The sequence below is a fragment of the Vicugna pacos genome, chromosome 4 (genome assembly GCF_048564905.1).
Source record: "Vicugna pacos chromosome 4, VicPac4, whole genome shotgun sequence".
Lineage (NCBI taxonomy): Eukaryota > Metazoa > Chordata > Mammalia > Artiodactyla > Camelidae > Vicugna > Vicugna pacos.
In genome coordinates this window covers 23,691,566-23,713,098 of record NC_132990.1, presented here as the reverse complement: position 1 = coordinate 23,713,098, position 21,533 = coordinate 23,691,566, and the positions used below count along the sequence as shown (strand labels likewise).

The 21,533-nt window shown below is 42.9% G+C and overlaps 1 long non-coding RNA gene across 6 annotated transcripts in view; it reads left to right on the top strand.

The window, feature by feature from the left end:
* Positions 1–21,533, top strand: part of LOC116280210 (uncharacterized) — a 104,431-nt gene that overhangs the window by 30,160 nt on the left and 52,738 nt on the right. For all 6 annotated transcript variants that reach the window (XR_012071919.1, XR_012071922.1, XR_012071920.1 and 3 more), the window contains one exon: positions 12,491–12,629. This is a non-coding gene — a long non-coding RNA (uncharacterized lncRNA). The remainder of the gene's footprint in view (positions 1–12,490; positions 12,630–21,533) is intronic.

Sequence of the window (21,533 nt, the reverse complement as noted above, 5' to 3'; positions counted from 1 at the left end):
TAATTGGTCTGTTCATATTTTGTATTTCTTCTCCATTCAGTGTTGGGAGACTGTACCTTTCTAAGAATTTGTCCTTTTCTTCTAGGTTGTCCATTTTATTGGCATATAGTTGTTTGTAGTAGTTTCTTATGATCTTTTGTATTTCTGTGGTGTCAGTTTTAACTTCTACTTTTTCATATCTGATTTTATTGATTTGGGCCTTCTCTCTTTTTTCTTGATGAGTCTGACTAAAGCTTTATTAGTTTTGTTTACCTTTCCAACGAACCAACTTTTAGTTTCATTGATCTTTTTCTGTTTTCTTTTTAGTCTCTCTATCATGTGTTTCTGCTCTGATCTTTATGATTGCTTTCTTTCTACTAACTTTGGGTTTTGTTTGTTCTTCTTAATCTGTTTCCTATAGGTGTCAGTTTAGGTTGTTTGAGATTTTTCTTGTTTCCTGAGGTAAGCTTGTATTGCTATAAAATTCCCTCTTCAGACTTCTTTTGCACATCCCATAGGTTTTGGATCATTGGGTTTTGTTTTCGTTTATCTCTAGGTATTTTTTTATTTCCTCTTTGATTTTGTCAGTGATCTGTTGGTTGTTTAGTAGCATATTGTTTAGCCTCCACATGTTTTTGCTTTTTGCTGTTTTTGTTTTGTTTTGTTTTGTTTCTCTTGTATTTGATTTCTGGTCTCAGTGTGGTCAGAAAAAATACTTGATATGATTTTAACTTTTTAAAATTTACTGAGGCCTAATTTTTGGCCTAGTGTGTGATTTATCCTGGAGAATGTCCAATGTGCACTTGAAAAGACTGTGTATTCTGCTGCTTTTTGATGGAATGCTCTATGTATGTCAATGAATACTATTTGGTCCAATGTGTTATTTAGGGCCTGTGTTTCCTAATTGACTTTTCTGTCTGGGTGGTCTGTCCATTGAAGTAAGTAGGGTGTTAAAGACTACTATAATTGTGTTACTGGCAATTTCTCCTTTTTTTTTTGTTTGTCTTAATGTTTGCCTTATATATTGAGGTACTCCTACGTTGGGTGCATACATACTTACAATTGTTATCTTCTTGATTGATCCCTTAATCATTATATGGTGTCTTTCTTTGTCTTTTGTAACAATGTTTATTTTGAAGTCAATTTTGTTTGATATAAGTATTGGTAATCCAGCTTTCTTTTAATTTCTCTTTGTGTGGAATACCTTGTTCTATCCCCTCACTTTCAGTCTGTATGTGTCTTTAGATCTGAAGTGAGTTTCTTACAGGCAGCAAATATACGTGTCTTGTTTTTGTATCCATTCAGCCACTCTATCTTTTGGAGCACGTAGTCTGTTTACATTTAAGGTGGTTATCTATATGTTGTTCTTATTGCCATTTTGTTAGTTGTTTTGTTTTGTTCTCTTGTGATTTGGTGAGTATCTTTAGTGTTACGTTTGTATTCCTTTTTTGTGTGTGTATCTATCATAGGCTTTTTGTTTGTAGTTACCATGAGGTGTTTCTATAGCTGTCTCTATATACACATATATATATACATATACATGAGAGTTCTAAGTTGCTGATCTCTTAATTTCAAATGCATTTTAAAACCCCTGCATTTGTACTCTCTTTCCCTCACAATTTCTGTTTTTGATACCATATTTGACATCTAATTGTTTTATGTATCCCTTGACTGCTTTTTGTGGATATAGATCACTTTACTACTTTTATCTTTCAACCTCCCTTCTAGCTTTGTGTGTGGTTGATTTTTTATTTTTATTGTATGTTGGCATTTACTGGTGAGTTTTTTAATTTCATAACATTCTTGTTTCTAGTTGTGGCCTTCTCTGCCTAGAGAAGTCCTTTAACATTTGTTTTAAAACTAGTTTGGTGGTGCTGAATTTTTTACCTTTTGTTTGTCTGTAAAGCTTTTAAATTCTCCATCAAATCTGAATGAGTGCCTTGCTATGTAGATTATTCTTGCTTGTAGGTTTTCATCTACTTTAAATGTATCATACCACTCCCTTCTGGCCTTCAGAACTTCTCCTGAAAAATCAGCTGATAGCCTTATGGGAATTCCCTTGTATGTTATTTGTTTTTGTTTTTTCTTGCTGCTTTTAATATTATCTCCTTTTTCTGTCATTTTTATTATTTTGATTACAATGAGTCTTGATGTTTTCCTCTTTGAATTAATCCTTTATGGGACTTTCTTTTCTTTCTGGACTTGGGTGACTGTTAACTTCCCTAGGTTAGAGAAGTTTTCACCTGTTATCTCTTCAAATATTATTTCAGCCCCTTTCTCTTTCTCTTCGCCTTCTGGGACCTCTAGAATATGAATATTAGCACATTTGATGTTGTCCCAGAGGTCTCTTAGATTGTTCTTATTTATTTTCATTCTTTTTTCTCTTCAGTGGCAGTGATTTCCACTACTTTGTCTTCCAGCTTACTCATGTGTCCCTCTCTATCATTTTGTATACTCTTTCTAGTGTATTTTTCATTTCAGTCATTGTATTCTTCATCTCTGTTTGGTTGTTCTTTGTTTTCTGACTCTGCTCAAAACTTCTACCTTCTCACCCTGTGCATCCTTTCTCCTCCTGAGTTCTTTAGTAACTTTATGATCATTACTGTAAACTCTTTCTCAGGTAGATTGCCTAGCTCTACATTATTTAGTTCTTTTTCTGGAGCTTCATCTTGTTCCTTCATCTGGAACATATTTTCTCTGCCACCTCATTTTGCCTAAGTTGCTATTGTGTTATGTATGTGGTAGTTGAATTACATTTCTCGACCTTGGAGAAGTAACCCTCTGTAGATGTTCTATGTGTCCCAGCAGTGCACTCCTCTCTTGTCACCCAAGGGGCTCTAGGGGTTCCTCCTATGAAGCTGCATGGGTAATTCTGTGTGGTTGGCTGACTCTATGGGCAGTATGGTAGGCTTGGTTGGTCCCTAGTCTGGTTGGTTGCCAGTCCCTGCTTTGTGCAGATGCTGCTGGCTGCTGTTTAGCAGGGCCTTGTCACAAGTTGGCTGGTTGCAGAATCCTAAGGGGCCCCAGAGCTAGTAGTGGCTCACTGGTGGGCAGAGTCAGGGTTCACTGGACTCCAGGGCTGTTACCCATTCACTGATGGGTGAAGCCAGGTCCTGGGGTTAGTGTCAGACTACTGGCAGGCAGAGCCAGATCCTGGAGTCTGGCTGCAGGGCCCAGGGATCCCAGAGCTGTTGTCAGCTTGCTGGTGGGAGCAGGGGACGATGGTTTCTGACACAGTTGGGTATGGGATACAGTGTGTCCCAAAGCTTGTGTTGGCCAGCTAGTAAGCATGGCTGGGACCCAGCTTATCCCAGGGCAGGGTCTTGCCTGCTGTGGGCAGGCTGGGTCTGTAGGCTGTGGGATTTGGGTTTTCTTGCATTTGGTTTCTGTCTCCTGGTAGCTGAGACTGGTCTAGAGGCTAGTGGAGCCTTCCTGAAAGACAGGACTGGTGCCTGCCCACTGGTGGGGGGAGATGGTCCTAGCCCCTCTGTTGGGCAGGGCCGTGTCTAGAGGCGTGTCTCTAGGCAACTGTGGGCTCTGCAAGTTGGGCAGCCTGTTTTTTTAATTGGTGGGGCTGCATCCCCACCCAGCTAGTGTTTGTCCTGAGGGGTCTCAGCACTGGTGCCTACAGGCTGTTGGGTGGGTCCAGGTCTTGGCTCTAATGAGCTAGAGGGAGAATTTCACAATGGCACTTACCAGCACCAGTATTCACATGTTAGAGGTGATCCCAATAATGGCTGCCACCAGTGTCGAATATGTCCCCAGGGTGAGCTGCAGCTACCCCCTCTTCTCTGGGAGATTCTCCAAGACTAGCAGGTTGGTCTGGCCCAGGCTCTTATCGGATTACTGTTTTTACCTAAAGTCTTGTGTTTTCTCTCTGCAAATAGTTGTGATTTTGGTGTGTTTGTGAGAGGAGGTGAGCTCAGGGTCTTTCCACTCCACCATCTTAGCTGATCTCAACTATGGCTATTCTTGAGGCAGATGGAGAACATATGGCAAAGTACACACTTGCTCTTAATGCTTCCATTTGGAGGTTATCCATATAATTTCTGCTCCTATTTTACTGGCCAAAATAAGCAATATGGTCAACCTGAATGTCAAAGAGACAGAGAAGTATAATCCTCCCCTCAGGGAAGGGCAGCAAATATTTGGGAACAAAAATATGGTGTTGTAGGAAGAATCTTCCTTTCCACTATAAAAGCTTGAAAAGACTAGACTAGGAGGGATGACCTAGGATTGGCTGGTCAGATTCACCCACTTGGACTATCTGAACTGAGAGCTGGTTTTGTAAAGGAGCAGGGTCAACAGAGAGGTCATCCTGGGTCTATGGGTCAGCAGTGCCAGCTGAAATATCTAATGCCCAGTGCTGGTGACATTATCCAGGTCCTCACTGCACTAGCTCTGGGATATGATGTTTGTGTTTGCTTGTTTTTAGCCTCTCTTGTTCCTACCTGCTTCCTGGCTTAGTGATCCAGTCTTCATAGCAATTCCTTGAGCCATCCAGTAGTATTTGATATATCTTTTCTATATAAATAAGTTAGTCATTCTCTGTTGCTTTCAGTTAAAAAGCTGACTGATACAGTAAGGCTTTCAGCCAACCCAAACTTTTCCTCATTTCAATTTCTGATCACCAGGTGATTGTTGCCCAAGGCCCTGTTACACCTGTACAAATGAAAGTCTAGAAAAGCATCAGGGCAATTTACATTAAAAGATACTGGATAGGAAAGCTGGCGGGGGCGGGGGGGACGTCCAGATCAGTCTTGGATTCTTTGCACTCAGTAGATTGAGAGGCCATGGGTATCAAAAAATAAATGTGGAAAAAGCTTTGTTAGCAGGGGCGGGGACCAGGGTCATCTTGAGTTAGAAAAGTATAAAAAATAAAATACAGTGAGGTTTCATTAGGGTGGATAAATGTCTGGGTTGCTCAGGATAGTCCCAGGTTACTATCTTTGTGGATCTGTTTATGCTTGTCAATTTGTTTTTTTAGTGTTCTCTTTCCCTCTAAAATGCATCCTAGCTTAGACCGTGAATTATATGACCACTTCAACTGTAATGAAAATGGTCCTGGACCAGAAGTCAGGAGATCTACATTATAATTGCAATCTAGCACTAATTTGTGGAGTGACCAATAAACTTTCTGAACCTTAGCTTCCTCATCTATAAAGTGAGGGAGTTCATTTAGATTAGTTGTTAGCAAATTGTGTTCTGGTTTTCAAGACCTATCTCTCAAAGCCTGTGCAGTGGGAGAAAGAGGAGAGAGCCAACTGGGGGAAGAAGCTCTGACACTCCCAGAGAACCTTTGCTTCTATTTGTTTCTTGCCTTGGGGTTATATCTAACATTTTGTTTGGGAAAAGTGTTCTTGCAATAAGAAATAAACACACCCGCGCGCACACACACACACAAATCGTTGGCCTAGGTAATCTCTCATACTTCAGAAATCAAGATTCCTAAAACTTGCTCTACTGCTGTAAGTTCCATATTCCGGACAATGAGCTGGTCCTGAAAGGAGGGACATCATTAGGAGGGGACTTCTTCACAGCTCAGCTCTTTCCTTCATTTTAAAGAGATACATGCCAAACTCCTCATTCTGCCTGTTAACAAAGTCCATAAAAAATAATGCTGATATTTACATATTTATTTTCATTCTGAAAAATAGCCCTTAACCCACTTTCCCATCTTGATCTCCTGCTTCCAGCCTGTCTCTAAACATACCTGAAGACTTCCTGCAGCTCTGCCTCAGCGTGTGGTGGCCCTCATCCTCTCTTGGCCAATGCTTAGAGTTCAGCCCAAGGCTCAGCCCTTCTGTGAGGCCTCCCTCAACAACCAGAGCCCTCGGGATGACTGCCGCCATCCTTTCTGGCCTTCTGCACCTTGTTTGGCAATGAGTATATATTGGTTCATGTGCTGTTGTCTTTCAGCTCTAGACACACTCTTCTGGACTCTGCTCTGGGATGCTGGGGCTGGAACTCGGCCAACTCCGTTTCTCCTTTGCCAGTTGGCTCCCTGTTACATGTTGCCAACAGTGGTAATTCCAGAGAGATTAGAAGTCAGGAGGGAGAGAAATGGACTTGCTTCTTTCTGCATTGCTGCTGTTTCTGTCAGTGCTGCCCCCAGGCAGTAGAGGTTGGTTCCGACCTCCAATGTTCCCCATCCCTAGAGCCAGCTTCGTGGAACCACCTCAGAGGTACCATAGTAGCCAGGTAACGCCCTCTCAGAAATCTGCATCTCAGTTCTTCAGCCCTCACCCTCTCCCAGGCCCCTGAGATAACAGCCTTTGCACAGCAGCTTTCCTCCTCAGGTCTGAGCCCCAGGTCCACGAGGTGCTTGGTCTGTACTCCTGAGGTACCAGTATCACTGTACTTTCTCAGGAGTCTCAGCCCCAGTTCAACAGGCCTCTCCTGTTAACTTCTAGGTTCTGATGACCCAGTGACCTCCTTTGTTTTGTCACCTGATCCTTAGGGGGTGGTAGCTGCCTGCCTATAGCTAATACTTGTTTTTCCTCAATATTCTCCTTTTCCTTTTTCAGGTTTCCAACACCCACTTAATCAATTCCTTACATTGAATTCTCTCTGAAATACCTAGTGAAGTTTCTGTTTCCTGACTAGTCCACCATGAACTGTCACTTACCATGTTACACCTATTTTTGTTTATTTCTCAACTGTGTTGGAAACGTCTTTATTTTACTCTTCTCAACGCCCAAAGGAACTCAGCAAAAATTTGCTGGTTGATTGATAAGCATACAAGATTCATGAATAGGAGAAAGGATGGAAAGTGGAAAGAGCGACTTCAGACAAACAAGTCTGTATTCAGGGTCCAGTTTCAATGGTCTCTGTTACTTGACTTCCTTGAGCCCCAAATTCTCAAATGTAAAGTAGAATTATGTTAATCCTGAGCTGTGACGTGGGGCAAATATGAGGGACGTAGGCAAAGGGCTTAGCACAGAGCCTCGTGCATGGTTCAAACTCACAGATGGTGCACTTCCCTTCACCTACTCTGGCTACTTTGAATATTCTGCAGCTCCTGTGTCCGCTTGGTAGGTGGTCATCTCTAGGCATTTCTGTATTCTTTGGATATTTGTAGCAGAAGCATAATTCCCCCAGGCTGGAAGGTTGGATTGAGAGTCAGGACTTAAAAAAGTTAGCATAGTGTCTGTCATTCCTGTCATTCCTCACATCCTCCTTCATGCCAGAGTCTTTCCTCTTACTAAGCACACATGCACGTGCGCGCGCACACACACGTACTCCTTACCCTTGACTTTTCTTTGCAATCTAACACAGGCTTCCTTCCCTTTGCCAGCAGACTTGCTGATAAAGCCCACGTGCATCTGGATCTGTGCAGTCCGGCAGTCCAGAGCTGCTGTAGGGACCAACTTCTTTATCCATCTCTCTCAGCATATGTAGCCTGTGTCTATCTGTCTCTCTTTTCATGTTGGCTCTCTTTTTTTTCTAACATCCAACTGCTCAGTCTACCTCATATATCAGAGTCCAAGTTCTGCCAGAGCTGTTTTAAATAGCCAATTATTATCTTTGCTTTGTACCAGACTTCCTCATGGGTCACCTGCCAGTCTATAAATGGGTTTCCCTTGGGTCAGGCACCCATGCCTGGTCAGTCTCTGGCTGTGGTCTTGCAAAAATCAACCTAGCATGGCTTTTTTGTGTAGGGGTTAAAGTTGGAGTAGTTGTAACTAGCAAGAAGCACTGGGCTTGGTAGGCACTGGGATGCATATGTTGTGGACATGCCCTGTTTGCACCAAAGTATCAACAATTTCCCTAATCACCAAATCCAGTGAATGCTTCCCAATTTTCACCTTACCTGACTTCTCTGGAGTATTTCATATGGTCGACCATTCACTCTTTGACACTTCTAACTTGCCTACCTTCCCTACCACGAGTCTAGTTCTCTCCTTACCACTCTTGTCAATCTCCCTTGTTGGTTTCTCTACTCCATTCACTGCTTACTTTGAAGAAGCAGCTAGTCCAAGGACTTGACAATGTAGATATAACATCTAAGATGTTCTTCACACCCTTGTTACCCCAATGGTACTGCAGCCTGTTTGTGCATGAGGAGCAATCTGGAGGGAGTAGGTGGGAATTCAGCATTTCCAGTCAGCCATGACAGGGTACTGAATAACTCTACTGCTGAAGCCAGGAGTTAGGAGATGCTTCCTGTGCTAAAGGGAGAGACTTGAGGTTGTTAATATCACAAAAAGTCCTCCCCTGTCCTTCTCCATCACAAATATTTGAAATGTTCTCCAAGACTTGTCTTTCAACATGAAGGCTCTTAGATGACTCCAGACCAATTCTTAATTTTTTTTTCTATTTTTTGGTTTTAGGGGGAAGGTAATTAGATTGATTGATTGATTGATTGCACTGGAGATTGAACTTGGGACCTTGTGCATGCTAAGCATGCATTCTACCACTGAGCTACACTCTTCCCTCTAGACCAGTTCCTTTTCTATTAATTGGTAGCACCACCTGTCAAAATCTCCTGGGTCCCCCTTTTCAGGCTCTCTTCTATCAAAACACACTGCTCTAAATAAGGCAAAGAGTATTTAAAACTTAAGGTGAATTTAAGTCAATGAGTTTCCCCAATAGGATTTTATTTTAAGCCTCATCATTTTGATGTGAAGGACTCTGCCCTCTTTAAGGGCATTCCTGTAAAGGCAAACAAGTAAGAGTAAGGGATGTATCATTTCGACCTGAGGGGTGGGAGGGTGGGGGAAGCATATTTCACTTTCTCTGAATTTAGAGTACTAGGAGACCTAATTCTATTTCTTCTTTTTTAAAAATTAATATACAGTAAAATCGACTTTTTCTCTGTATTGTTCTGTAAAATTCAGTACATATATAGATTTGTTACCACCACTGCAAGCAGGATACAATGATGTTTCATTGCTCCAAAACTCCTGCCTACTATCTCTCTGTAGTCATACTCTACCCCCACCCCAAGCCCTAGCAACCACTTACATGTTCTCTACTGCTCCAGTTTTGTCTTCTAGAGTGTATCCTATAAATAGTATCATACATGGTATAATCTTGTGTCATGATTGTCTTAGGTATTACACCTACATACATCGAAAACACCACCAGACAATGCTATATTTTTTGCTTTAATGCCATCAGGGAATTAATAGGAGAAAAGTCATTTATTGTATTTGTCCATATGTTTATCATTTCTGTTGTTCTTCTTCCTTGAAGTTCCAGCTTTCTTTCTGGTATTATTTCCTCTCTTTCTAAAGAATTTCCTTTAGCAGTTGTTTTGGAACATACATACTGGGGGTGAAAACTGAGAATGCCTTCATCTGAGAATGTCTTTAATTCACATTCATTCCTGAAGAATGTTTTTACAGGATTGAGAATTCTAGGTTGACAGTTCTTTTCTTTCAGCACTTTCAAAATGTTCAGCTTTTTTCTGGCTCTTTTGGTTTCTGATGGAAAAACACAGCCATTCCAGTTGCTCCTCTATAATTAATGTATTACTTTTCTCAGGTTTTTTCTTTGGGGGGTTTTCTTTTTTATCTATAGACTCTAGAAATTTGACTTTTGTATATCTGGGTGTGCATTTCTTTGGCTTTATCTTGTTTGGGTTTTCTGAGCCTCTTGAATCTGTAGGTTTCTGCCTTTTGCCAAATTTAGGATATTTTCAGTGATTAGTTTTTCAAATACTTGTCTCCCCCACTGAACTCTTTCTCCTTTTGTTCTGGAACTCCAATAATGCACACTAGATGTTTTATTATTATCCCACAGGTCCCTGAGGCTCTGTTCAATTTTTTTCTCTTTATTGTTCAGATTGGGTAATTTCTGCTGACTTATCTTCAAGTTCACTGACTTTGCTCTGCCATCCCCATTCTGGTAATGAATTGATCCAGTGAATTTTTAATTTTAACTATCTTATCTTTCAGTTCTAAAATTTCCATTTGGTTCCTGTATCCTCTATTTCCTACATGAGACCTTCTAGCTTTCCATTTGTTTCAAGAGTGTTTGCCCTTATTGTTGGAGCATTTAAATACTTTTAAGTCTTTTTCAAGCAATTACAACACTTTTGTCATCTTGGTAATATATATCAATTGTCTTCTCCCATATAAAGGGTTTTCCTAGTTCTTCATAGGCTGAAAAAAATTTGAATTATATTCTGACTGTGTCTTACCACTTTTACCATACAGTCATTTTGTTAAAAGTAAGTCATCAAGTCCAGCCCACACTCAAGGGGATGGGATCACACAAAAATATGAAAACTGGTATAGAGGATCGTTAGGGACCATCTTAGATATTTGCCTATTGGTAGAAGCAACCCAACTGCCCATTAGCAGTTGGATGGATAAACAAAATGTGGTACATACACATGGTAGAATCATAGGCAGCCTTAAAAAAGGAAGGAAATTCTGATATATACTACAACATGGATGAACCTTGAGGACACTATGCTAGTGAAATAAGCCAGTCACAAGAGGACAAATACTATACAGTTTCACATAGATGCAGTACCTAGAGAACTCAGCCCAGGTTCACAGAAACAGAAAGTAGAACAGTGAGGGTAGAAGTGATGGAGAGTCAGTGTTCAGTGGGTGCAGAGTTTCAGCTGAGGATGATGAAAATTCTGGAGGACAGAGGGTGGTGATGGTTGCACAGTGATGTGAATGTACTTAATGCCACTGAACTGTACACTTTAAAATGGTTAATGATACATTTTCATTGTGTATATTTTACCCTAGTTGAAAAACTAAAAGCAAGAAGTCTGCCTACCACACATATTATTAGATTCTGGGTTTTGTTTAAATCCTATGGAGAATGTCAGCATGATTTTAGCAATTCAGTCTAAGTGAGTTTAGGTTGCAAATTCCAACCAGCCTTCTGTGGGTCTTAATTCCGGTGTCGCTTCAGTTTTGAAAACCCTTGAAGCACTTCTGGGATCCGTCCCACGTGAGCACCATCTGGTAGCCAGTCCATGCCATGGTCAGATCTTTGCATTGCATCTTGGGGTGAGCCCAGGAATTCATTTTAAGGGGTTACTTTCCCTAGGGCCTCCCTCTCCACCATCTCCCTGGAACTTTCCAGCTTTGCTTTTGGTCCTTTGGCCGGAAAGCTGTTGCTCTGCAGTTTACTTCCTGGAACTGCTCACCTCCAGGACAAAGCAGTGGGAGGACAGACTGGGATAAAAAGCACAAAGGGTTTCCCACCCTCTTGGGACAGCAGCTCCTCTAATACAGGCGGGCAGCTTCCTTCCTAGAGAACCTAGGCACCTGTTGTTTCCTGTGTCTGCTGCTGCTACTCTTGCCACAGGATTGCTTGGGTTTGAGGCAGGCACGGAAAAACAGAGCAAAAAGAAAGGGGATGGAATTTCTGCCACTCTCCGTGAGCATCCACTGCCTCCTTGACTGGGAGCGCTCTTTGTCCTGCCCTGAGGACCACTTCGCGGGCTTCAGGATTTCCTGAGTTCAGGCCAGGGCACACTGGAGGGAAAAGTGGCAAAGTCAGGCTGTTTCGGCAGTACTTTGAATCCTGATCTTCAGTGCTTCTGCTGCTGTTTACCTTCCAGAGTCCTCAAATAGCTGATGCATACAATCTGTGCAGGTATGACAGCCACCGCCTTTGCCTAATCTTAAGGCTGGCTCTGACTTGGCATTTAACAAAGCGCTCCATCCACCCACCTCCAGTCCCCATTTGCAATATCCATTTTTTCTATTAATGTTCATTGATCACCTACTATGCAGCACACACTTATGAGGACCAGAGAAGCAGCCCATCTTTAAGGCATTTAGAACACAATTCCCTGTGAGACACAACTACCTGGATTTCACCCCTGCTTTTCCCCTCTCTGCTTACACTCACAGTAGATCTGCAAAGAGCAGGCGGGCTTTTCCTTGAAAAGGCATGTCTGCATATGCGCCTGAAACCATCTTCACATATGCGTTCTGTGGGTGCGGCTGAGGGCTTCGGAAAGAGTCATATTTTCAAGCACACAAGTCTGTGGTTTCTGAAAGAATAGAAAGCATGAAGCATAACATCTTGCAGGATTACTTTCTGCTGAAGACCAATTGATGTGACATCTGAAAATAATCAAATAAGTGTCTTGTTTTCAGCCTGCAAATGACTTTGTGAAACTTTGAAAGGAAATTCTCCACTTAAGAAAAAAATGAGGAAATCTGAAATTGAGATCATGGGGAGGAACAAAGATGGGGAATTATGAGAGTGCTTTGAATTGTTAATAGCACTTATATTTGTAAAAAGGAATCTCTCTAAAAACCTGGAAACGGCCTAATAATTTCAAATCACTTCACACAGCACATGCCTAAAACCCTGATAACCTCCAAATTCACTTGATTGCAACCATTTTTTTGAGCATTTCCAAAACTTGAAGTTGCCGTGCAATGCACAGAACTCGGGATTTAAAATTATTGAAGCCTTTGATATTTTTTTCCCTATAAGCTGTTACATTTGGAAAGAAGTCAAGGTACAGTGTAACCCCAGAGGATCAAAATATATTGAACTGATTTTTTTTTAATGGTTTCAGCCAAGAAAACAGAAATTGAACTGAACATTATGATGAAGAGAATAAAGAAGGGCAAGGAAAAGGCCGAAGGTGCTACAGACAAACGTCTCAGAGTCCAAGGGGAGGCTGGACATGAAGATGAAGAAGTCTGCTGAACAAGGTAAGACAGATTAAGGCAAGTTGGCGAGAATAATTGGAGACAAATGAAGTTAAATGTCATGCAAAACCTGGGCTCAGCTAAGGAGAGACTGGAGCAAAGAGAAACTTGCCTCTAGCCACAGTGGTTATGCGGTGACTTACAGTTCCTACAGCATTTCGTTAGTATACAAGTCAAGTGTTGCTAATATCCAGTGTGGATGACAAACAGTGGCGCTTTGTGTATTTCTGGTTTCTAATGGTGCATTTGAGCTTTATTTTTTACAGCTGTCCTTGTCTTAATCCTTTACATTTTGTGTCTCTGGGGTTTAATGGTTTCTAGTTACATATCAGTATGTTATGCAGCATGTCGCCCGTCAGGGAGCACATGGCTTCTGATGGTTATGGCGTGTGGATCACCACTGGTTCCCTGGAAGGTCAAGGGCTCCCGTACAAGCACTCCCTTGTACGATTGGAACGCACAGCGCAGGTTCAGGGCACGCGCTAGAAATCTAACCAAATGCCTTTTGCAAACAGCAGCTCAATGAGGATTCCTGCCATGAGGCAAAATGCTTGGAAAGTTAGCGTGCGCTGGCATCACTGGGTTTGGGGTCAGCGTGCTGAAACCGCGACTCATTATGTTCCTACCATGCCAACTTGGTGCAATTAGCCTAACACGATAATTTCCCGAAGCCATATGTTGATCTTTAGGGGAGGGAAGGCTTCGTATGCCTGATGGCTCAGAGCTCTGACTGGCACGTCCCAGCTTCGAGGGCATTTCTGTAAATCAAGATAACACACACGGCAGTCAAAGATGAGGTAGGACAGGCAGCCTGGGGAGAGGTGGAAACTTTGAGCAGGGCTGCGTGCTTGTTGGCTGCTGCAGTGGATTGGTTTTCTCTTGTATTTTTTTTCAAAGAAGGTTTCAAGAAAAGGTCAAGGGAGCAGCACTGTGTACATGGCTGTCCCTCCCCCAACCCCTCCCCCAAAAAATCAATGGAAGGACCTAGAACAGAGTAAGTTATGTTCCAGGGCTGCATGGCCTCTATTCCCATTGGAGACCTATCAATGTGAACTAGCACTGTTGGGAAATCTCTTTAGCGGCCCCTGTTAATCAATATCTCTGTTCATTACATGTCTCTGATGAATATGGGTAATGATTGGGTGTCTGAGAGTCAGGTGACTGAAAATAACTGCGCCTCACAGAGGATCGATAGATTCCTTCCCCCTCAGTGTTACTTCAGGCAGTTTGGTACCCTCGGTCGCCCCTCCCGAGCCCCCACCCATGTGGTCCTCTCGGGTCTTCATTGACAGATCAGCTCCGTCTTCAGAGCAGCTTTATTAAATTAGTGGCGCTTAATCTACTGTCATACTGTCAACTGATTCGGGCATATTAGCCGACAGCAAGTCTTCCAGTGGTTCAGAAGAGCAACTGGCCACAACCCAGGCCGATCTGACTAAATTTGTGCCAAGAGCTGAATTCATGGGTGCCTCTTTGCTAAATGGGAGGATTTCCACCATTTAATAACATTTAAAACAATTTTTTTTAAAGAATAAGAAGGAACTGTTTGAGGGTGAATTCTTGCCAATTATAGACGTGTTATGACAGATGAAAAGATCATAATTATGCCTGGATTCCCTGCGGTTGTGCGTTAAGACATCCGTGACATTTAATAACCACATGCCTCAATGGAGGTTGAGTTCCCCCAAATTGTTTAACCTTTCATTTCTCCCTCACCCCAAAGCCTGTCTGTGGGTGCTCAGAGGAAACCTAGGGGGGAGCCCCCATCCAGACTTGGTAGTCAGCATCCCTGTTACCTCAGGAGGGACCCTCAGTCAGTGGTGTCTGAAGCTGGCTGAGCCCTAGTGTTGTGGGCCTGCTCACAGCCAGACGGGTACAAGCAGCCTGTCTGGCCCCTTGCTGGCCAGAGGCCTGGGGCCAAGGGGGTTGCTAGAGAGTCTGGGTAGCTCATTTCCCTGGCTCATAGGTCAGAGGAAATTGGAGAAGTGAGTGGTACAAGCTGGGCAGACGGGCAAATCTGGCTCTAGGGATGGAGGACAGGAAATCCTAAATTGGAAAGGAGACCTGAGCAAAAGTGAGTCTGGCTTAGCCTAATTTTTAGCTAGAATTGGCTTAAGAAGTGTGTGTGTGTTGGGGGGGTAATACTAAAGAGTGCTGAGTCAGAAGCACCCCCTTTGCTTCTCCTCGCTGGTCCCACGTAGTATGACAGGAGGAGGAGATGTCACCGATGATGACATCTTTCCATCTGCTAGATTTGTTTCTTGATGATAACAAGCACAATCTTCAGAAAGCCATCATCTAGAGACTATAAACTGAAACACAAGCATTTAGTCTGAAAAAAATATATAGTCATCATCCTGTTGGCTGCTGCCACAAATGTCACAAGGTGGGGTGGGGGTGGAAGAAAATTTATTTGCAGAAGCTCCGAAGAGCTTGGGCAAAGGCTTCAGGGAAAAGAAAATTCTGGAGAGACAAAGAGGAAGCGTCCCCAGAGGGCTAGCTTTAGTGAGGAAAGAGTCGGTGTTCGCTGGGCTCTGCCGGGACTGGCTGGGATCTTGGTCGCTCTGACTCAGCTTTGCCATCTGAGTAAGAGACGAATTTGATCTTCCTAAGAAGTGCCCTCAGTAGTGCCCGGGTTCAGTCCAAACAGGAGATGGTTATCCAACAGGTGTGCTTAAATAGGGTGAGTGATGATGCGAGCGGACATATTCCCAGGTGTGTTTTGTAAAGGTCTTACTGGAGTTTGTTGAGGTTTCTTCAAATAAAGAAGGGAAGTAGAGATCAGTGACTGATAAATCTTTAATATAAAAATTGTACAAGAATTTTGATACAAATTACAAGAGGTATTTGGACAAAATATGAATAAAATTCCATTTACATCCCCGAACCCTTATGCATTTTATGCAAAAGACATACTGTAGACAGTTATAGTACAGAAAATACAACAAAGGAAAATGTAAATAAAAAACTTAATTCCCTTAGGCTACTAATAAAAACAAACCAAAAAGCAAAACAGAAACAAAACCCTTGTTCAAGGTACATACAGTATGTATGAAGCTACCGACGGCACAAGGACACGATCGGGGGATGCGAGCTGTCCCCGTCCCTTGGTGCAGCTCCCTCGCGTAGTACACACTGTGGCTCTGTGACAGGCTGAGCAGAAGAGGCTGATCTGATGCAGATGAGAACAGAAACAAAAACATAAACCCCCAAACTTTAGGGGAGGGAGAGGGTCATATCTTGAGGAAAATTCCTTTTCCTCAAGATATTTCAGTTCCCTTCGGCCACTTCTGCTGTCAGATACGCAGGGTGAGTCCGGCGTGTTTGTTATTGAGACCCACCAGTGGGTTTGGGGTGAGTTAAGAAGGTTATGTGTTCTCTCAACCACGTGAGGGCTGTTGCTATTTCTTGAGGACTAGTCCGCTATCGGCAGTAGAGAACGGGGAGCTTTCTTTCCTGAAGCCCCGACTAGCCTCCACCTTTGAGGAAAGGTCCAGGGTGGTGGCCTCAGATCAAAGTCTTCTGGTGTTTCCACCTTTCTTGCCCCTCTGACCTCCAAGTACCCACATTTAGCTTCCCTGCCCTGCTCATACTGGCATTGGTAGGAAAAAAGTAAGACTTCTCTGCATGGCAGCTGAACCAGAGTTTGCACAGGAAAGGGAGAGCACCATAAATTATCAATCTTAGTCATATCAGGTTAATATATAATACTAGAACATCTCATTCACTTAATTCACGTTATATAAACCCTGGACAGGGTAGGACACACGTTTCCAAAGCGATCAAAATCCAGATGAAGGAGGGAGTGTTCTACCTTCTTGCTTCAGAAAAGATATTTTTTGGAGAGGGTAGGGGAGATAGAAGAACAAAGGGTAGGAGTGAAGAGATAATGGAAATTCAGGGAGATTAAGATGGGCAGTGAGAGGAATGGATTACTCTGTACAAAGACATGCAAAAATGCTCCAAATTGAGTACTAGATGAAAGAAAAAATAAACAATCGGCCTTGGTTTATACATCTCAAGTGAACCTATTAACTCAGCACATTGTCTGGGCATCAGGAGCGTCATACCTCTTGAATCAGTGCTTCTCAGGGCTACAGCACCGACTTGGAGGCGGGGTGGGGGAGGCTTTGTCCGCTAGCGCCGTGCGGGCAGGCAGGAGGCTCCCGGGAAACAGTGCCAGGTCAGCTCGCCTTGGGAAGGGGGGCTACCAAGAGGGCTGGGGTTTTCTCCCCGCCTTGTGGAGAACATTTCCAGGGCCAGATGAATGGAGCTCTCACATCCAGGGTCTCCCCAGAGTCCCCTCAGTCCTTGAGCTCCGTAACAAGTGGGCAGAGCCACTTCGTAATAGATTGATTTGCCATCTTAAGTGTGCATTATTTCAACATCACATTTGGCAACAAGGAAGCCTTATAAAGTCTTGGTATAGTGCTTAGATACTCTCTCTTCAAGAAATATATTTTTATACTATCTACTTTCCTTTTTTGTTAAAATACCTTTTTTCTGCTCTTCTTTGCCTTCAAAGAATCTTCAAAAGAGGAAGCTAAAAAAACTTTAAAAAAAAAGTTAGAACTGTCCTTAGCACCCCTGTTAAGGAGGGGGAAGCTAATATTAGCAGAACCTGTGCAATTTTGGCAACTTAATTTTTAATTAAGATTCTATTAAGATGTTTGATAAATGACCACTTTATATACATACTGGAGGAACTTAAAAAAAAATCAAGTCAACTGCTTTTTCTTTGACCCCAAGATATCCTTGCTCAAAGTGCTTTTCTTCCCAGCCCTCACACTGGGTTATGAGATTATTTTAGCACAGGTTTGTCAACATAGACCTGTTAAGTTGTCTAGATCTGCAGCTTTTCTCTTTCCAGAAGTTTGCATCAAAGATGACACCCACGTGTGTCTTATTTGATTGACAAACATATTTGAAACATGACTGTTCAAAGCGGTTCAACAGCTTCTTCCAGACCTGCTGCCGGCGGGTGAGAAGGAAGCGTGGAGTCCCCTAGTTCCATTAAGGGAGACGCACCACAGGTCTTGCACTTCCTTTCATCACCACCTAGCGCTTCTGAACCACCCTTTAATTAGTTCAGGAGACAACAAGAGCAGCCAGTACCTGTGCCGTTATTTGGGCTCAGGGTTTGGGAATGTAATACCATCACGTGATCGTCCTTTGTACTTTTTGTCCCCTCGTCACTTGATTTCGTAAAGCTCACGAACTTGTACTTACCACAGTTCTCCCAAAGTGGAGAACTTAACCTTTTACAGATAGGGCCATTCCTGTTTTAGTGATTACAGTGAGGATCTCCGTGCCTTCTAATATTTTTCAGATTGTCAGTCCAGTTAAACAAAAGTTAATCTGTCTTGTTACCCTATGGATTCGGAGGTTGTCATGGCAAAATACATCAGTATATTTAGGCGAATGGTTGGATGCCAAAACAAAAAAAAATTACTTTTCTTACCATCATGCACAGCCAATTTGTTTACACCATGTGCACTTTTTAAAGGGGAAGTCAAGTATTTTAGTTCTTTTCTTACAGAATATGGGGCGATCTGATCCCACTTTTGCCACTGACTGGCAGAAATTTTGCTGTAATTATAGGGCCACACTCGGGACCCCCCAAGTGCATGGGCATGGAGCTGCAGTGCTTCAGTTTCCAGACACAAATGCCGTCACAGCCAGCATCCCTCTACTGACCCTTACCTAAGTAGTCTTGTTCCTGTCCACTTAATAGCTGGAGAGGGCACCTGGAGGCAGCCTTGGGCTTCCCAGAGATATAGTTTAGTAGGTGTGTGTACGTGCTCATGTGTTGGGAGAGGAGGGAAGGAGAAAGCTGGAGGAGGAAGGAGGGGATAGAGAAAGAGAGACGGACTGTGAATGTGTGTGTACATCAGGGAACTCGGACGGAAAGCCTAGCCCTTGTACTCAATTTCCCCTTCACAAGGGATAAACAGGCAATTACGCATCCTTTTATATTTGATGGCCAAGTGCTGAACTGGAAAGCACACTATTAGTTTGTGTCCCTTCAGGGCCAGGGCAATAAGTAGCCAGGAGAGCTGGGGCTGAAGCGGAGAGGGTGTTGTCTGCTGTTAGTGTGACAGTCTTGTCAGCAGCGTTCACATTACTGGAAGGTAATAAAGTGACAAGTAAGTTATTAGAAAGATATGAGGTGAAATTGAACTGAAGCTTCTCGCTGCTCAGCCTGGCTGTTCCCCTTCCTCTTCTGTAATGGTCCACTATTTGTTACAAACGGAGCCTTGTCTTGATACTCTATACAGAAAAGAAGATTTTTTTTTTTGCAGTAGAGGTCAAATGAATTTACAACAACACTTCAGAGGAGAGGAATAAAGATAGTTTTATGACAACTATAGTACGTTACTTCAAAAAATATATATAGCATTATAATGAACGATGATGCTGATCCAATTCTGTGCACTTGTAAAACGGCTTAGTTTTTTTTCAAACCCATTATTGGTTATGGATTTTTCAGCGAATGCCAAAAAGACAGTACTTGATGTCCAGTTATTGCCGAACGATCATAAACATCATTTTGTGCCAGATGTGGGAAGAATGAGGATGACAGGAGGACACAGGGAAGGATGAGGGCTGGGCCGGAGGGACGTTAGGTTGATTCACTAGCCAGTTTTGGAGCTGGATTTACATAATGCTAAAGGAAAATTGCCGTTTACAGTGAGCAACTTTCCAACTGGAGGAAATAGGGAAATAAATTGGGACAGATCCGATACGGCCTTAATGCTAACACGGGCAAGACTACCTACCACACAGGGTTCTGCTTGGAGGGAAAATATGAAAACAGAAAAGTTACTTTGATGCTTCCTAGGAAGGCGAATGAGCTCACATTTTGATCAAGAAATCTTTAGCCAAACAGCATTACAACCACAGCTACAGGGGCAAGCCAAGGTAATGATGGATAAAGAGGTCTGTGCTGGGAACCACTCACTTCAGCTCCACTTGTCACAAGTGGAGCTTGGTTTGACCACTGGCCTTTACTATAACCTAGAGGACCCAATGGATATTGTTGCTCCCTAAGGGACTCTAGCATTACTTCCCACTCCAAAAAAAAAGAAAAAAGGAAAATGAAGAAAAGAAAAAATGAACTACACCCCCACCCCAACACACACACACAGCTGCTCTAGCTGGCTTTCCTGGCCAGCCTGGCCGAGCTATTCCACGCAGCATCCTTGTTTTCCTCCTCCCGCCCTCCTCAGACCGGGGTTCAGTGCCGCGCACGAGTCATGGGGAGATCTGGAGGGCACTGGTGGAGACACACCCACCCACTGCTAGGCTGAGTTGCACTAGACTTTTCTCTTGAACATACACTTTCATTGCATTCACTATTTTCTCTTCGAGTTACCTTCAAACCAGGGCAGGTCCCTGTGCTCTGCTTCGTATACCTCAGTTCCCTTTAAAAACTGTGATTCCCTCCAGCCTTTTTGGCTCCTGCCTTTTACTGCCCTCCTTATGCATTTCTACCCCTTTCATTAGGAAAACAAAGAATGAGCTGGAAAAGCAACATTCTCTCATTTAAATATTCCAAGTTGGGGAGAACAGAAGTGATTTAAAAAAAAATACAAAATCAAAACAAATTTGTCATAATTTTAAAAAGTTCTCCAGAAAAGGAGTGTGTCCATAAGATCAAAGAAAGTTTCTTCAGGATGATTTGTTTCTTATGAGAGCAGATGTAGAGTGTCTCATGACAGCTGAGCATTATTTACTGTTAGTCAGTCTCACCCACCACTGAAGACCAAGCACAAGTCAGGACCGCTCAGGTCCACTGTTAGCAGCTAGCAGCAAGTCTGTCTCACTCTGGTTACTGGCTTCTTTCTGTTTTAACTGCCAAGGGCTGCAGCTCTCGTTTGCTTGGCACACATCAGGGGTGTGTACAGGGGAGGGGGAGAAAAAGGTCAGTTTTTACTGGGTGGGAACCTAGTGCCTGGGTCCTCCTGAGGAGAAGGGCAGAGTGCCTGCGGAACAGCCCATGCTGCGTATATTCAAAGCTTGCCTTTTTTTTTTAAAGGAGCAATGTATATACTAACAGGCTGTTAACCAGTTAAGTGCCTTTCTCCTCTTACTGGAAAGGCCTGGAAATTCATGGCCAAAGAAATCACACTACAAAGGACTACTGTGCAGAAAACAATTTCAAAAGAGATGCGTGTCACATTGAGGGGGAGACATTAACACACTGACACCTTTAAAAGGCATCACGCTAAACAGGTGGTTGGACTAAGATCTGAAATGCATTGACTTTTTTCAGTACAATTAACAGCAGAACAAAGAATGTCATGCTTTTTATCACATTTTTAAAACCAAATTACTTATTATCTATCCTTATTCTTGGTCTGTGTTGTCCCTCTCTGTAACAGATACTCCCCAAAGCAGACTAAACTTTTCTGATATGTGTAAAAACATATCTTAAAATGATCAAAACAGTACATTTCAACACCAGCTCGTGAACATGCACATGAATGATACTGCCCAATTTTGTACCTGTGACAAAAATGTTGCTTAAAATCAACTGGGAAAAGGCTGCTTGGATGAAGAGCTGCCATCCCTGTTCCTTTTCAGCGAGCTAGGAGGGAGGCAGCTAGACAGAACCTGTTTTGCAATAGGAAATCCTATGGGGAAAAAAGGAGCATGAATGGGCAAAGAGGAAGGGCTCAGTGATTAAAATGCTGATCTCTTTATCCTTCCCGTTTCCAAATCAGCCTTGGAATCACTGTCTTAACTAGATTTAGAGTTAAGTCAAAACACCGCCCTGAGGCACACACCCGAGAACAAGCAACACCTGGGGACTAGGAGAACGCTACGTTGCATGAGTAGACATTTTATGGACCACTTCCATCCAAATAGACTTTATACTGGAAAATGTTATTCACCCACTTGGAA